The sequence below is a fragment of the Erythrolamprus reginae genome, chromosome 11 (assembly GCF_031021105.1).
Source record: "Erythrolamprus reginae isolate rEryReg1 chromosome 11, rEryReg1.hap1, whole genome shotgun sequence".
In the NCBI taxonomy this organism is placed as follows: domain Eukaryota; kingdom Metazoa; phylum Chordata; class Lepidosauria; order Squamata; family Dipsadidae; genus Erythrolamprus; species Erythrolamprus reginae.
The window spans coordinates 37,249,052-37,264,046 of NC_091960.1; the positions used below are offsets into that span (position 1 = coordinate 37,249,052).

Consider the following 14,995-nt stretch of genomic DNA (forward strand, 5'->3'; position numbering starts at 1 on the left):
TTTTGCAATTTTGATACCCACCCCCCCAAAAAAGAGAGAGATTTGGGTGATGCTTTCCAAGCTGCAGATCTTTCAAAGCGATGAGGAAGGTGACAGAAAGAACGGTGGTCTCTGTTTTATTGGCGGAGAATGGTCAGTCTAGGGAATTCCTGATTTGATTTGCTTTCTCCTCGGCCGGACGGAGGCCAGCACAAGGAGATCAGTAATCCTTGACTTGATACTGATCAGTAGGGAAGGCTTCGTGTGGGAGGAGGAAGATTGCTGGGAGCCAGAGGCCTTGATTCTAATTGGAAGAGAAAGAGTCGAGTCAAGCCCGGGTGTTAAGAAAGTCAATTTTAATCAACTTAGGACATTGCCAAGTTGATAAGAAAGACTCATAGGGAACATTCGCAAAGAAGGAGTTGATAAAAACAGAATTACGCACAGTTCCATTTCTGAATTCTTCCTCGGTAACCACCTGGCAGTGCTGCTTCCTGGCAGGAGAGAGCAGATGTATCCACTTCTTTCAAGACACTCAAGGCTATCCTTTACCCACCACCTGCCCGGAAGCTAGGAGGAGGAACTGCCATGTTGGCAAAACCTGAGTGGGCAACGTGACAATTTTGGGGGTGGGGGGGACAAGGCGTGTGAACTTCCAACTAGGTGGGAAACTTTGGGCTTGTCAGATCAGGTTTGCCACTGTAGTGCTGTTCTGTCTGGGTCACTCCAGAAGCCAAGACCAACCCAAAAAGAGAAGCCAGACACACTGGTAAAAGGCAAAGGCAGTTTTATAAAATTCAAGAAACACACAGGTAACAGAAAATGTCCTTACAAACAGGAAAACGTTGTATCTTCAAATATATCCACGAAGGCAAAAGTCCATGCAGCAATACAGAATTCTTGGTGCCAAGCCGAGGCTGTAGATAGCAGACCTACACCTCCCACGGGTCTTCCAAAGCTGCTGGGCCACAAGCCAGGAACAGAGACGCCGAGAAACAAGACAGGATAACGCAACTCCAAACTGATAACACTCCACATGGCTTCAAGGGCTTGCCTGCCTTTTAAACCCTGCTAAGGAGGACCACACCCAAGCCCAGCTGTTCCTAATTCAGTGCTGATAATACTTCTTTAATTTCTCCTTTCTTTGATCTGACCGTCTCTGTCGCATGTCAATGACGGCTTGAGCTTCATCCCCTAATGACTCCAAACTACTGGCTGGGGAGAGCCCCCCCCCCCGGGCTCTCATGCTGTTCTCCTTCATCCCATTCTTGATTTTCCTCTCCCCTGTCTGACTGTTCAGCCCCCTCCTCTTCGCTGTCATCCTCCTCCGGGCATGGAGCCAGCAGAGACACAGCTGGTCCCTGAGCAGCCTCAGGCTGAACCACAACAAGTGCCAGCGTGGCTCCAACAATAAATTGGAACTTCGCCTTGGACTTTGATTTGAGTTTGGATGCTCTCTGGAACTCTAGAACCCTGACAGCAACTTCCTGGTTCCATTATGGGATGCCTCATCTTGACTCTTTACCACAGCAACAGTAACGAGTCTACGGAGCGGGGCAGCATACAAATCTAATAAATAAATAAAGTTGGCTCAGAACATAAGACAAAACGTGGCCGTGGCCGGCAGCTATTTATACTCTCCTGCTGTGTTTTTTCACTCCCTTGGTCTTTTAAAGGTGCTGTGATGAGTGACCAGAAAGAGTTTGATTTTTAAAAGGAAGCCTTTCTTAAAATTAAAAGTAAGGAAATGATGTTGCAGATGGCCAACTTGGGAAGTTTATAGCTAATGCAGCTACCTAATTTACTTGTTTTCAAACCTCATATTAAGCAAATCTCTCATCTTCTTTTTTTTTTTCCCTTTTCAATTTTAGCCCCCTGCATTTTGCATTGATAATGAGAGCAGTAATGGCCAGAACAGATTACAGGTGGCTTCAGATTCGGAGATAATGTACTTTTCTCTATGCAATATTCTGGTTTAGAAATATATTAATGGAGCAGGATGGCTGAACGCTGTTGAAGGGTAATTTCTGTGTCTTTATTTCTCCACCGCAATTTTCAAAATTGTATCTATCTCCTTAAAAGAGAAAAACAAAGGTAAGCATTTACCAAGAAGGACGTCTACAAAATGCAAAGTTCAGTTAAGCTTGACTACATAAAGCGCTCAAAAGAAAAGTTTGTCAAAATATTGGACAGGATCATTATTATTTTTTTAGTTGGCATTGCCATCATGAAGTTTTGAAAAAAATCAGGCAAAATGGACAATTAAAACAGGAAGCACCATATCTCATCCTGTTTCAGTTAAGAGCGGCATACCCCAAGGTAGCGTACTTGGATCAACACTCTTCATACTCTATATAAATGACCTTTGCAATCACATTATAAGTAATATTGGGCGAACTCAACGAAGTTCGGGTTCGGCACCCGAATTTTTAAAAAACGTTCGAGTTCGGCGCTCAGGAAAGCGCCAGGAATCGCCACCGCCCAGCTGTCACCTTCCAGCAAGGCCAGTTCTCTTTTCCTGCTGCCCTGAACCTCTTAAAGCCGTGGCTGGACATTGCTAGCCCATCCCCCTTTCAGAGGCCACCTTCTCCCAAATCCCATGGTTATGGTTACGGTGATGGTGATGGTGATGGTGATGGTGATGATTATGATTATGATTATGATTATGATTATGATTATGATTATGATTATGATTATGATTATGATTATGATTATGATTATGATTATTTATTAGATTTGTATGCTGCCCTTTTCCGAAGACTCACCAGCCCTCTAACTCTTTGGAAAAAATTTTAGGCGACCAGATGGAGAATAGATTGACTCCTTCTTCTTTGTGGCAATCCATGAGATATCAGAACAATGCTATCACGTCTCCCCTAGTCCTACTTTCCATTAAACTAGACATACCCAATTCCTGCAACCGTTCTTCATATGTTTTAGTCTCCAACCTCCTAATCATCTTTGTTATTCTTCTGTGCACTCTTTCTAGAGCCTCAACATCTCTTTTACATTGTGGTGATCAAACCTGGATATAGTCTGCGGAGAGGGGCGGCATACAAATCTAAATAAATAAATAAATAAATAAATAAATAAATAAATAAATAAATAAATAAATAAATAAATAAATAAATAAATAAATAAATAAGTAAATAAGTAAGTAAGTAAGTAAGTAAGTAAGTAAGTAAGTAAGTAAGTAAGTAAGGCCGGCATTGGTCATGACCAGGCCAGGCCAGTGTCTTGAGGCAGAAAGTAGGCTGTGCATCTCCCCAAGTGACCAAGGCACTCCTGCCATCAAAAAGGGCCAGAAGAAGGTCCACAAGAGTGAGGCCCTGGAGAATCAGTCCTCGTCACATCCCCATTCCACACAGGCCAGGGGAGGGAGGGGAGGGGAGGGAGAATGGTGGGACCACCCAGCGATGCACAGGGAGACACAGCAGAGGGCCTAAAGAGCTGCATGTGGCTCTGGAGCCATGGGTTGCCGATACCCGGTATACGATCTCCTGCCTGAGCATAAAGTTGGACTAGAAAGCCTCCAAAGTCCCTTCCAACTCGGTTATTCTGATCTGTTATATTTTTTTTCTATCAAAACATTTCACTTCTCATCAGTAACAGGCAGCCATTTTTTTTAATGCCACGCTATGGGTGTGGCTTATTTTGAGGGTATGGCTTGATGGTCATATGACTGGGTAGGAGTGGCTTGCTGGCCATGTGACCAGGCGGGAGTGGCTTGAACAATCATCCCCTTGCAAGTGAACTGTTAAGTTCTTGACTTACAACCTCACCAGCGTCGCTCTCTGGGGTGACAATTTGGAAGTCCAGTTGCCTTTGGAAGAGAAGCAGTTTTGGGACAACTGTGGCCTGGATGATTGAGAATCTCCATTGACCAATCACATTCGTCTTTTTCTCCATAAAATGATTTAAGAAGAGAGCAAATAAAGATGTAAAAGAATTCTACAAGAAATTCTGTTGAGAGCAAGAGAAAGCGTTTTATTGCCATCCGATTTTTAATGGGATGATTATTAAGATGGAAACAGTCCTTTCTGCAATCAAAAAATCCATTTGAAACAGGATTCAAGTAAAAAATATAGCAATGATAATTTAGTGGGGAAATAATGTAGCCATGTTTATAAAACAGAACTCCGAAAGAGAGCTCGCATCAGGAGAATTTGCATTTTAAAAACAGCATTACAGAATTATGCAAATTAAAGAAAACAACTAGAGGGGGGAAAGGGGGTTATATGAAGTTTCCCAGAGGGTATTTGATTGAAAATATATTTGATGATGATCTTGGAGTCCTGGTGGACATTCACTTAAATATGAGCCAACAATGTGCAGCAGCAGCCAAAAAATCCAATGCAAATCCCAGGCTACATCAACAGAGGGATAGAATCAAGTCCATGTAAAGTTTTAGTATCATTTTACAAAGACTCAGTAAGAACACACTTGGAATACCGCAGCCAGTTTGGGTCACCACAATATAAAAATGATGTTGAGACTTTGAAAAGAGGGCAGAGAAGAGCAACAAGGAGGATTAGTGGGCTAAAACGTGTGAAGAACAATTGCAGGCTGGGAATGTCTCCTTGGGGACTAAGGGAGACATGATAGCAGTGTTCCAAAGTTTTAGGGGCTCCTACAAAGACAAGGGGGTCCAACTATTTTCCAGAAGGCAAGGAAAGAAACAAGGGGTGGAGATGGTCTATCACTGGAGGCTTTTAAGAAGAGATTGGATGCCCTTTGTGTGAAGTAATTATTATTAATAATAATAATAATAATAATAATAATAATAATATGGATCATCGATATCGCAATCCCAGGAGACAGCAGAATTGAGGAGAAGCAGCTAGAGAAATGAGTGAAATACGAAGATCTAAAAATCGAGCTGCAACGACTCTGGCATAAGCCAGTGAAAGTGGTCCCAGTGGTACTTGGCAGGCTGGGCGCAGGGCCAAAGGATCTCAGCGGACATTTGAAAACCATCGGAATTGACAAAATCTCCATCTGTCAATTGCAAAAGGCCGCTTTACTGGGATCGGCAAACATAATTCGCCGCTACATCACGCAGTCCTAGGTGCTTGGGAAGCGCCCGACTGGTGATGAAATACGAAATCCAGCATAGTGATCTCGTCTGCTGTGTTGTACTGACATAATAATAATAATAATAATAATAATAATAATAATAATAATAATAATAATAATAATAATTTATTAGACTTATATGCCGCCCCTCTCCAAAGACTCGGAGCGGCTCACAACCACAATGAAACAATACAAATCTAATAATTAAAAACTGTAGCTAAAACCCATTACCTTAAAAAACAATCGATATTATGCAATCATAAGCACACATAACTTTTAATGGTCAGAAGGGGGGTATGTACTAATTGCCCCATACCTGGCCACATAGATGGGTCTTGAGGCTCTTGCGGAAGGCAAGGAGGGTGGGGGCAGTTTGAATCTCTGGAGGGAGTTGATTCCAGAGGGCTGGGGCCGCCACAGAGAAGGCTCTTACCCTAGACCCCACCAGACGACATTGTCTGGTCGATGGGACTTGGAGAAGGCTGACTCTGTGGGACCTAATCGGCCACTGGGATTTATGCAGCAGAAGGCAGTCCCATAGGTATTCTGGTCCGATGCCATGTAGGGCTTTATAGGTCATTACCAACACTTTGAATTATGACCAGAAACTGATCGGCAGCCAGTGCAGGCCACGGAGTGTTGACGAGACATGGGCATATCTAGGAAGACCCATGATTGCTCGGGCAGCCGCATTCTGCACGATCCGAAGTTTCCGAACACTCTTCAGAGGTAGCCCCATGTAGACAGCGTTGCAGTAGTCGAACCTCGAGGTGATAAGGTGATAAGTAGTGTAGAGTCTCCTGCTCAAGAAGTGGGTTGGACTAGAAGACCTCTAAGGTCCTTTCCAACTCAATTATTCTATGTTCTATTATTTTATCGCTTAGGACTGAATTTTAAAACCGAATCTTCAAACCGAGTTCTGCAACAAGCTGAATTGTTTTTGGAGAGATTCAAAGATGATTCAGAGATTTGATTGAGTTTCTGGGTTTGAGGAGGTTTTGTGGCAGGGCTGGAATGCTCCCTATTCGCTCGTGCCTGTCAGTCATCGGAGAGCTGGTTGCAAAAGCAACGTGAGGCTCCACCCACCCACCCAGGCAACACCATTTGGGTTCTTTTACCCTCTGCGCATGCACAGAGTGCTTTGCACACGTGCAGAGAGTAAAGGAACCCAAATGGTGCATAGACAGGGATCTATGCTCACTCACAAGACGTGCCTTCACAAATCCCTGGAGAAGATGTTTGGGCGCCCAAGGCTCTCCGTCCCCTCCCGGATCCATTTGGGGGAAGGGGCTTTCTCTCCCTCCCAGCTCTGTTTAGGGGGTGGGAGGCTTTGCCCCTCTCCTACTGCTGTTTTAGGATGGGAGGCCAAAATGGGGGGAGGGCGTCGCGCACACATGTGCTGGGAGTGGGATGTGTGGGATGGGCATTGCATTATGTGTGTGGACACTCACGAGCATGTGACAGTGTTCATGCGCACACTTTCAGCACCCGAGGGGAAAAAGGTTCACCATCACCAGTCTAGGTGATTTTATCTGGAGAGATGTATTTTTTATTTATTTATTTATTTATTTAGTTAGTTAGTTAGTTAGTTAGTTAGTTAGTTAGTTAGTTAGTTAGTTAGTCCAAAACATAATACACGTTGAAGAGAATAGATATGTAGTAATATAACTAAAGAAAAGAATAGAAGAAAAGATATAAAAGTAGAGGTGAACAAATTTGAAAGGAAGAAAAGATAAAGGAGATAAGGAGAGACAATTGGACAGGGGACGGAAGGCACACTGGTGCACTTATGCACGCCCCTTACTGACCTCTAAGGAACCTTTGGCACATTCACATAGAAACATATAAACATAGAAGATTGACAGCAGAAAAAGACCTCATGGTCCACCTAGTCTGCCCTTATACTCTTTACTGTATTTTATCTCAGGATGGATCTATGTTTATCCCAGGCAGGTTTACATTCAGTTCCTGTGGATTGACCAACCACGTCTGCTGGAAGTTTGTTCCAACCATCACATTCCAATAAAAACACAAGCGATCAAAATACAAAGTCTAAAATCTAAAATATTATAAATATATGTGTAGATTACAAAATATAATTTTTTGCTTCATTTGTCACAGTCAGGAAATGAGCACAGTCTCCGTTACAGAGACTTTGTTTGGGCCGCCTGTCACTCTAGGTTGGATAGTTCGTTTTTCACCCCCGCAGTCACAATTTTGATTATGGTAATTTTGCCCCACTTACAGGGGCATCGGCACAACCACCGTGGCCAGTGTGAATTTGGTTCAGTGTTGTCCATATTGCATGGGGCTAGGCAAATGCAGGTGTTTTTTTCCAAAATGCTAATTTGAACATTGTGGGGGAAAATTTTAATATTATTTCCACATATTAGAAGAAACAGCAAGACACACATATACACACACAGAGAAGAGAGATATATTTTGTTTCAATCCCTCTCCTGTTGCAGTATAGCAAATTATGTTAGAATAGGATTGTATTAAAAATCTGAATTTCTAGCATTAAAAAACCTCTATTTCTATAAAACCAGGACAGGAGGACACTAATCTGCATTCCTGGGAAACGCAAGGGGCTCAAATAAAACATCTCACAATAAACAAAGTTTTCACCACTCTGGACAGGACATTATAGGATCAAAGGGGGGAATTTTTATTGCCTGGAGCACACAACAGCAGGGCAATTAAGGAAGATTAGCAAGATAAAGAAGAAACCTTCAGAGAAATTAGGTGTGAATAAACATCTGCTTTTAGGAAGTTCCAAGGAGATTGTTTCTTGATATCTATGGGAAAGGAAGAACTCAAAAAGATACCTTTGAAGTTGTATGGTTGGATGTATCATTTGACATGTATATGTAATTATACCCCATTTCCTTAGGTTCCCAAATAAAAAGGAGCGCATGGCTCTACACCATGTCACTTCACCCAGAGAGAGACAATGTGTCCAAGCTTTCTTTCTAGGATTCGTGTTTGTGAGTGACCCCACACGGCTGGGTTGCTCTTAGCCTCTTTTGAAGGCATTGCTTTCATTAGGGACTCAGCAGCATCCACACTCTCCCTGTCCCTTCCTCCCCCTCCCCATTTTCTTTTTAGCAGTCATCTGTTTTGCTCTGTTCTGTGCAATGATTAGGAAGATTGGAAGAATATGCTTCCTGTTAGCTATTATGTATAATGCAGGGCTATTTCTTGACGCCCGAGCGTGTCTTGTGATCAGGGACAACCTCTTTTTCCCAGGTTCTTTCTCAAGCGATGCACAGCATCTCATTTCCAGGGGGATGCTAAGCTTGCCAATGAGCCAGGCCAACAACTCTGTCGGTAACGCACAGATCGTCCCAGGGAAGCTGCTCTTTTAGAAATAACTTATAAATGAAGTAAGTAATAAAACTTTGAATTATGCAAGTGTTTATTCTCAAGAGGGCAAAGGCTTCTTTCTCTTTTGAGGCAAGAAAACGTCTTTAACAGGTGCATTTGGGATTCTACCTTTTCTACCTTCCTGGAACTGTAGAGAAGACACTGTAAAGGAGGAAAATTGGAGCCCGGAGGAATTGGGTGGTTTGGCCCATCCTCAGCAAGGGCTTGCTTTCTTCAGTGAATTTCCCTGAAATTGAGGATCCCCTCCCCTTACCCTTGTCCCCCTCTTCCTCCTCCTCCTCCTCCCAGGCTGCCTTCGTCCTTCTCATTTATGCATCTGGTCCTATTAATGACAGCAAGATCGGCAGCGCTCTTGTGCATAAAACCGGCCTGCTGCTTGCCAATTTTTATTCCCTGGGTATTTTATTATAGAGGGGTATTTGCATGAAAATAGCATTTTTCTTTCACAAGAATTCATCTGCTCCTGCTCCTCCATCCCTCAGGATTTTACTGTGTGTAAGCATTGTGTATTCCGGATGCTGTCACATATACACAAAAACACCCAATTATTTAAATTATTGTAACTTGTGTGGGTTTATTTTCTTCTTCATCTTCGTGAGTTGGCTGTTCAGTCAGCACTGCAGTGAGCTGAAATAGATCACCTTCAGCCAAGACAATCCCTCTAAACTGACAGCAAAAAAAATTTAAACGATCTGGACAATACGCTATAGTTCCGGTTGCCTTTAAACCTTGTCTCATCCTCCACTGGTGTGTTTGGTGCCTCGATTTGAGACTTGGGATAAACAGGGCAAGGCCACCCCAGAAAAGCCACTTGGGGTCCAGAGGCTTCATCTGACCCAAGTAGGCAGTAGGGAAAGCAAGTAGAATGCTTGGCTGCATAGCTAGAGGTATCACAAGCAGGAAGAGGGAGATTGTGATCCCGCTGTATAGAGCACTGGTGAGACCCCACTTGGAATACTGTGTCCAGTTCTGGAGACCTTGCCTACAAAAATTATCACCCTATAATTGTTTGACAAAATAGATAGATAGATAGATAGATAGATAGATAGATAGATAGATAGATAGATAGATGATAGATAGATAGATAGATAGATAGATAGATAGATAGATAGATAGATAGATAGATAGATAGATAGATAGATATGGATCAAATTGAATGGGTCCAAAGACGGGCTACAAAAATGGTGGAAGGTCTTAAGCGTAAAAGTTATCAGGAAAGACTTAATGAACTCAATTTATATAGTCTGGAGGACAGAAGGAAAAGGGGGGACATGATCAAAACATTTAAATATGTTAAAGGATTAAATAAGGTTCCGGAGAGAAGTGTTTTTCATAGGAAAGTGAACACAAGAACAAGGGGGCACCATCTGAGGTTAGTTGGTGGAAAGATCAGAAGCAACATGAGAAAATATTATTTCACTGAAGGAGTAGTAGATCCTTAGAACAAACTTCCAGCAGACTGGTTGGTAAATCCACAGGAACTGAATGTAAACATGCCTGGGATAAACATATATCCATTGTAAGATAAAATACAGGAAATAGTATAAGGGCAGACTAGATGGACTATGAGGTTTTTTTCTGCTGTCAATCTTCTATGTTTCTAACAATTCAGTCTAGCACAAAGCCCTCATCTTCACTAAGGCATTGCCTGCAATTGAGAGGTCTCTCTCTCTCTGACATTGGAGCCTAGTTGAAGGCAGGGAGCTGGGCTGACAAAACAAGGTTTGCTTTCCTGGACCAGATTCTGTGCTTCCATCTGGGGAGGGGGGCACTTCCCCCTCCCTGCCTCTCCCTCAATCTCAAGATGGGAAGAGACACACAGAGAAAGGACTTGATTACATGGTTATACGGAAAATATGCTTGATGTTTGGATGTCAAATGAAATGTAATTTTGAAATATATTTTTGCCCTTTGAATGATACATCATCCTTCAGAAATGCCACGAACTGCCCCATTATTAATGCAGTTTAGAATGAGTAGAATTGAAATGATAATGAGTTTCTAAATTAATATTGCAACTTCTCATTTCAGTATTTGATGAGCTGTATCAAAACTTCATTAAATCACTCTGTTTTGCCAGCTCTGGTTTATAATCAGGGCTGAGAGACGTATCTTCGGGAAAGGCCGTTGGGGCTGCAGGCTGGGCTGAGCTACTTCGGGTGCAGGAGGGGCTGTAGTGGTAGTAATGGCTCAAATAAGGGAGTTAATGATGTGATTTTAAAAATGTGATGGTAAACATTTTGATGGTTAAATAAACATTGCATGCAAAATTACCAGGCTAACAAGATGCAACTTTTGCTTTCAAGTCAATTCTTATCTTTCAGACAGTTGGAAACATTTCCAGTTCTGCAGTGTCGTGACTGTGTCACTTCAATATGTTATTTATATTGTCATTTTGCTCAAATTAGTGTGCATTGATTGGATCCTGAAAAGAAAAGGAGGAGCAGGAGTGGAAAGACTTCATGAACTCCATCTGTAGAGTCTGGAGGACAGAAGGGAAAGGGGGGACATGACTAAAACATTTAAATAAGTTAAAGGGTTAAATAAGGTTCAGGAGGGAAGTGTTTTTAATAGGAAAGTGAACACAAGAACAAGGGGACACAATCTTAAGTTAGTTGGGGGAAAGATCAAAAGCATCGTGAGAAAATATTATTTCACTGAAACAGTCGTAGATGCTTGGAACAGGATTTAGGGGTCATGATTTCTGACAGTCTCAAAATGGGTGAACAGTGCAGTCAGGCGGTAAGGAAAGCAAGTAGAATGCTTGGCTGCATAGCTAGAGGTAGAACAAGCAGGAAGAGGGAGATTGTGATCCCGCTGTATAGAGCCCTGGTGAGACCCCATTTGGAATACTGTCTTCAGTTCTGGAGACCTCACCTACAAAAAGATATGGATAAAATTGAATGGGTCCAAAGACGGGCTACAAAAATGGTGGAAGGTCTTAAGCATAAAACTGATCAGGAAAGACTTCATGAACTCAATCTGTATAGTCTGAAGAACAGAAGGGAAAGTGGGGGACATGATCTAAACATTTAAATATGTTAAAGGGGGTTCAATAAGGTTCAGGAGGGAAGTGTTTTTAATAGGAAAGTGAACACAAGAACAAGGGGACACAATCTGAGGTTAGTTGGGGGGAAAGATCAGAAGCATCGTGAGAAAATATTATTTGACTGAAAGAGTCGTAGATGCTTGGAACAAACTTCCAGCAGATGTGGTTGGTAAATCCATAGGAACTGAATTTAAACATGCCTGGGATAAACATATATCCATCCTAAGATAAAATACAGGAAATAGTATAAGGGCAGACTAGATGGACCATGAGGTCCTTTTCTGCCGTCAATCTTCTATGTTTCTAAGTATGGTGGATGTTTTTTCCACCCCACCTCCTGAGATGTCCACTTCCTCCCCTCCAGCCGTGGACATAATAATAAATAATGCATAATAAATTCATAAATGCAAAGTTCTGAAAGAGATCTTAAGTGCCATTTGCATTGGAGTTACACTAATTATACTTGGAAAGAGAGTGACATCTACAAATCCTCATGAGGGCCAGTTCTCCAACTCAATTAGCCAATTCAGAGTGACATTAATGTTTCACTTTGTGAAGGACAAGGCAGCTCCCTCCTGCCCGTTTCCTCAGGCAGGGGGACCAATTCCACTCATTTGCACATAGACTGTGCAAATTGTTCTACCAACTAAAACTATCTTGTCAGTATCTCTTTTTTTCTGAGTTTCCCCAGTTCTTGGGAATGCTGGTAGAAAGGAAGGCCATTCCACCAGAAAAGAGGCCTTAACTTGGTAGCAAAATCTCGCACATGTCCATGCGGAAAGGGGCGGCATACAAATCTAATAAATAATAATAAAAAATGGGATCATAAGCCCGAAAACGTGGTCGAAAATCCGACTTCAGACTGACCCAATTCTGAAGCATAACACACCAGACATTGTGATCGTGGAGAAAAAGAAAGTATGGATCATCGACATCGCAATCCCAGGAGACAGCAGAATTGAGGAGAAGCAGCTAGAGAAATTAGTGAAATACGAAGATCTAAAAATCAAGCTGCAATGACTCTGGCATAAGCCAGTGAAAGTGGTCCCAGTGGTCCTTGGCACGCTGGGCGCAGGGCCAAAGGATCTCAGCGGACATTTGGAAACCATCGGAATGGACAAAATCTCCATCTGTCAATTGCAAAAGGCCGCTTTACTGGGATCGGCAAACATAATTTGCCGCTACATCATGCAGCCCTAGGTGCTTGGGAAGCACCCGACTGGGGATGAAATACGAAATCCAGCATAGTGATCTCGTTTGCTGTGTTGTACTGACATAATAATAATAATAATAATAATAATAATAATAATAATAATAATGGTGAGGTTTTTTGCTTTCCCGCATGTCGTCCCCATGGAAGATTTTACTACCTGCACAGGTTCAGGAAGCAAAATTGCGCTCGGTCCTGCACTCGTGTGCCAGAGCCGCAGAGCTACGCACAATTATCCATACCAGCAGGAGTGTCCACCACTGGTAATGTTCCACCCAGGGGTGAAATCCAGCAGGTTCTGACAGGTTCTGGAGAACCGGTAGCGGAGATTTTGAGTAGTTCGGAAAACCCGGCAAGTACCACCTCTGGCTGAGCCCAGAGTGGGCTGGAAATGGAGATTTTGCAGTATCCTCCTCCTGCCGTGCCCACCAATCCACGCCCACCAAGCCACGCCCACAGAACCGGTAGTAAAAGAAATGGATTTCACCACTGGTTCCACCTACAGGCCTTGAACAAGAGTGTCAAAAAGCAACAACTCCATTCGCTTCTCTTTTTTTGCGGGTATAAAATTTTTCTTAATTTTTCTTTCAACATACAATAAAACAACATGAGCAATAAAAAACAGAGAATCAATGCTTAAAATAATAATTAATAATATTTCTTAGATAATACATTCAGAGAGAGAGAAAAGCACTAAAAATACTTTCAATATGTACTTTTTATCCTCTTCTTCGCTAAGTTAATTAAAATTAACCACATGTGAGATATATTTTATCTACAAATAACAATATTATAAATTCTAGTCCCTTATATTCCCTTTTTCTATTTATAATAAAACATAAACATCTTAGCATCTTAACTCAATATCTAATTTAATCCTTCCATCTCTGTTTTAACTCCTTATCCAATGCTTCCACGAGCCCTTATTTCGTCATCTGGGTCTTTAATAGATTAAAATTAAATCATCATGTATTTCTTCAAAAGTAAGTAAAAGAAAATACTTCCCAATTATTTTTAGTTTCCAACCATCCATAAAACTTTCCTCACACCTTATAGTAATCACACTCCTCTTTATCTTTAAGTTTTAAAGGAATCTTTAATCTAAAATCTTGCGTAATATTTCCCTGTCTCCATTCACTTCTACCGCCATGGGCACACCTACCTGTTCATGAGCGATTTCGCTACCTGCCCAGGTGCACTAGCAGAATTGCTCTGGACTCCACTAGCATTCAGAGCCACGGGGCCGAGCACACGTCACGGTTCCACCTTAGCAGCCGGCGTCTGTGTACCGGTATAAACTCTCCTTCGAATGTTGCTCCCCATTGGCCCCAAAAGCTGGGAAAAAAACCCGCAACATTGAAACATGCAAATCCTCATGTACTTATTTTATGACAGGAAAAACAAGCGCTGGGTTTGTTTTTAAAGCAGCTCTTAAATAAAAGGTTGGACTGATTAAGCAATTAAAGGCTGCTTTGAAAGGACTCCGAAGTTTGCCTGGCGTTTCCAAGGTCACTCTTGCAATCAATTCTGTGCCAAACGTTTTGCCGCGGAGCAGCCAAGGATTGTTCAGGTAGCTGGGAGGGCATTGGAAAACAGGTCGTCAGCAGCAATAAATCCTCGCAGAACCTTACCAGCTAAGCAGTTTAAACTTGAACTTCCATAACTCAGTGGAAAGGATCAAGCCAAGTAACCTCATTTCCACAGACCTACAATTGGGTCAAACACAGAAAATTAATTAGAAAGCCATTCCAATACTTGTGAAATAATTAACAGAGCTCAGAAGTTGAACAGGGCAGCCCAGACGGGAATGCCTTTTTGTTGGTTGTCAAGACTGCCTATAATTAAGTTGTACATGCCAAACTCAGATTATACCTAGCTTTTTAAAATTAAGCAGCTCTTTCAAAGCCAGTGAGAGATACAGTTAATTCATTTAAATTCTCACTTCAACAGAGACATTTCATTTCAAATTTGGTGCCTAATTACTTGGCCTGAACCCAACATCTCTGCCATTTTCAAATAAAGAGAGGCTTTCAAGTTTCAAATGTACTTTTATTTGTCCCTTTAAATGTTAATAATGACAAGAGACATCAAGGAAATCCCAGTATTTATTTTAGGGGAGACATTTACCTTAACATACACTGCTCAAAAAAATAAAGGGAACACTCAACGAAGACATCCTGGATCTGAATAAATGAAATATTCTCACTGAATACTTTGTTCTGTACAAAGTTGAATGTGCTGACAATATGTGAAATTGATGGTCAACCAGTGTTGCTTCCTAAGTGGACAGTTTG

General features: G+C 42.0%; 1 long non-coding RNA gene across 1 annotated transcript; it reads right to left on the reverse strand.

Moving 5' to 3' along the window:
• Nucleotides 1–751: 751 nt before the first annotated feature.
• LOC139174043 (uncharacterized) lies at nucleotides 752–14,166 on the reverse strand. Its single transcript, XR_011560289.1, has 2 exons — nucleotides 13,864–14,166; nucleotides 752–2,053 (listed from the first exon to the last, which is right to left on the reverse strand). It is a non-coding gene; the product is annotated as an uncharacterized lncRNA (long non-coding RNA).
• Between the last annotated feature and the right edge of the window lie 829 nt (nucleotides 14,167–14,995).